The sequence below is a fragment of the Arachis duranensis genome, chromosome 4, assembly GCF_000817695.3.
Source record: "Arachis duranensis cultivar V14167 chromosome 4, aradu.V14167.gnm2.J7QH, whole genome shotgun sequence".
Lineage (NCBI taxonomy): Eukaryota > Viridiplantae > Streptophyta > Magnoliopsida > Fabales > Fabaceae > Arachis > Arachis duranensis.
Genome location: NC_029775.3, coordinates 106,134,571 through 106,138,282, shown reverse-complemented (window position 1 = coordinate 106,138,282; position 3,712 = coordinate 106,134,571). Strand labels below are relative to the sequence as shown.

General features: G+C 28.4%; 1 pseudogene; it reads right to left on the bottom strand.

Moving 5' to 3' along the window:
- Nucleotides 1-2,939: 2,939 nt before the first annotated feature.
- The window catches only part of LOC107485554 (uncharacterized), a 5,034-nt pseudogene continuing 4,261 nt past the window's right edge, over nt 2,940-3,712 (bottom strand).

Here is a 3,712-nt window from a genome sequence, read left to right as displayed (position 1 = left end):
TAATAGAGATATTTTTTGAATTAGTATAATTATGAATTATTCATTAAATGCTAAGTATAATATTGTTATATAATTATAATTAAGATAATTTTCTGAAATAAATTTAAAAGAGATTAGTATAATTATAATAAAGAGATTATCTTAAATTAGTATAATTATGTATCATAATCATTCATTACATACTAATATAATTATATCAATTAAAGATAATTTTTAAAAATAAATTTAAAAGAGAGAAATAGTACAATCATTTTGGAAGGAAAATGGGTTCACCAAAAAGTGACACCTCACTTTCATTAGTCGGAAAAAAATCTAGTTTTAGTATATTAAATAGAAGTAGATTGGTATAAATTATAATAAATTATATAATATTTAAAATAAAATAAAATAAATAAGAAGAAAATAAAAAAAATAAAATAGGTAGAAGACTACAATAAAATAAATTGAATGTGAGAGTTTTTTTTGTACATTTCATATCACATCCGTTTCAATAATAATAATAATAAATAAAAATACGTCAACTTGATATCTAAGAAAAAAATGATGAGATAAAATCATAATACAGTTCTAAAGTAAAAGCTTAAATTAGAACATAATATCATTACACAACATATATTGAAAGTAATTTCACACTAGCTACAATATACCACAAATAGGTAAATGACTTAAATTTAAATACGAAATATTTTTTATTTATGTATACATAATAACACTATGGTCTATAAATACATCATAGATAACATATCTTATATAGCTCCGAATGATGAGTACGAAAGTTGGAGAGTGTGGTAGTTTGTGTCACGATAGTTGTCTTCTTGCAACGACACCTCATAGGAAGAAAAAAATTGTTGTAAAAGCTATCAAATGAAAGAGTAATTGGTAAATGAATGATATTTTCTTCTAGCATACATGGTCATTTATAGTGGTAAAATAAAAATAGAAGGACTTAAATTTTATATTTTTATATTAGGAATAGAATTTGATATTTATCCTAATAAAATTATTATTATTATTTTTAATATAAATGGGTTAACAACTTGCCACTAATAAAATCATTGGATAATGAATAAGAATTAGAAGGATATGAATATAATTAAAATGAATATAATTAAAATATTTAAAAATATTTTCGATTCATAATTAATTTAATGATACATTAAATATTGATTTTATATAATTATAATAAAGATATTTTCCTAAATTAGTATAATTATGCACTATTCATTAAAATAATTAAAAATATTTCTGATTAATAATTGATAAGTAGTTTAATAATGTATTAAATATTAATTTTATATAATTAAAATAAAAATATTTTCATAAATTAGTATAATTATGCATTATTCATTAAATGCATTATTTTGGAGGGAAAATGGATTCACGAGAAAGTAACACCTCATTTTTATTAGTTAGGGAAAAACTCAATTTTAGTATATTAAGTAGATAATAGATTCTTAGTTGGGTCGAGTTTAAAATTTTACAATATTTTTATTTTATAGGAGAAGGTAGATGAATAGATGATGATATTATGTATATGGCGATTAATGCAGTAATATTAATTATTATTGTTGTAGTAACCCGAAAATACACACAATTAAATTTCCTTTCCTCATCCTGTTCCTTTTCGTCACGTCCATGATGTTAGCCTTTGCTTCTGCAACTTCAATGATACTGAAGGGACACAGAGGAGTTATAATCGCAGTATTTTCTCTTGTGATTATTCCAGTGATTTTGAGATTTTCATATCTACAAGGAGATCACCTAAATTTCTTGCTTCTAAGAACAAAAAGAGTATAGATTATTGAATAAAAGAGTCTTTGGTCCTTCATTACTCATGAGACTGCTATTGGTTGAGTTTTCTGTATACTTTTGTCCAGGAATTCAGGATTAAGTTAATCCAAGATTAATTTTCTTCTTATGCATTTCCTAGAGACTTAAATCAGTAAATTAACTTTACCATATGTCTTGACAAAAAATAAGAGTAAGCTTTAGGTGGAAAAGTAAGAAATATAATTTCTTTATCTATTCAAGTGTTTTACGTATCGTTATTCATTTATTCTAAAAAATTATGTGATACTCACTTAGATACTAGATTAATTTTGAAGAATAGGAGATGGTAATAACCTATGACAGTAAGTCAGTAACTAAGTGCTTCATCATCAATGGTACATAAAGTGGAATATAGCATCTCTTCTTGTTCCATTTCAAAGTCTGAAAAAATGTACTGTCAAAAATTGAATGTATATCTCATATTCTCATGTGAATTAAGATGAATTGAGGAAAGAAAGTAATCCACACCTAAATTAGTTAATTAATTAATTAAAAGGAATATTGTGGAATGAATCACCACAAGCTAAGTGCCGTACAATATAAAATATAAAAGACTTTCAGAAGTACCAACCAAGAGGATATGTTTGACATGCTTAATTTTTGGTCAATTTGACACCTTGGTAGCAAAACTGGGCAATCCATAATGGGTAACCTGTTTAGAGACTGAGGTTCAGGTTACTCAATCCTTTGGGAAGCAAAGCTATTTTGTGGCAATTTGCTCAAATAGTCCAAGAATCTCTGTTCAGCTGCATTAGATGCTGTGTATGTGGAAACCATCCAGCACTAGAAAGTATCTGCTTCCACTACGGATATATCTAGGACTATGAGTTTGATAGAGGGGATGTAGAAAGTAAGAAGACATTCTCAGATATTCAATTTATTATAAGCTACTAGTTTCTGTTAAGGAGTATCTCTAGTGTCCTCTACTATGTGTATATGGGTCTTCGATTTGTGTACATTTATATTACCAATAAATTCCTCTGTTTCCATTCTCTGCTTCTGCTTCTGCATTATATTAGTCTTGAAACCATCACATTCTAAAGATAGTGTTAAAAATTATATACACATAACATACAGATACAAGATATGTCAAATGATGGGGATGATTTTTGGCTCATTAGTACAAATTGAAGATAAGAATTAGGCTTCACTCCTTTTCTTCTTAGCAGTGAGTAAATTAGGTCTTAGTGTAGATTTTAAAATCTCTAAGTAAAGACTCAACAATGTAGGAATGAGAACCAATACTGGAATAATGGCAAGTGACATTGCCGCTATCACAACACCACGACATCCCTTGAGCATCATAGAAAGTGCGGAAACAAAAGCTATCATCATGGATGCAACAGAAAAGAAGAGAGTGATAAGGCCAAACAGCAACTTGAGGGGCAAGCTTCTGAGAAAATCTTTTTCAGCATAACGCGATGTAAGGATTCCAATAAAGATCAAGACGGAAGAAGAGGAAGTAATGAGAGATACTGCATCAGCTAAAATGAAGACAGTAAAAGCACGCTTTTTCAAGAAAATCGGTATGCCGGTATATTGGTCATTTCCTCCGGGGACAGTGAAGGCTGCGGCAAACATGATGGTGATAATGAGGGTGCCAACAAGTGTGAATGAACTTGCAGTATCTCTTGCCCATTTTTCTCCACCTTTTACAAGACTCTCATGGTTTCTGCTAAATAGTTCACGGGCCTTCTTTCCATCTGCATTTTTCAAGTCTTTGCATTTAGGAGGCACAATTTTTTCCACTGCCTGCATTCAGTAGTCATAATAATTCATCATTTATATGACTTGGGAAATCAAATATTCATAATTGAGGATTTTAAATGAGATTAGCACTTACCATATACCAATGAAGTTCTCTTTGCATTTGTAAAGCTGC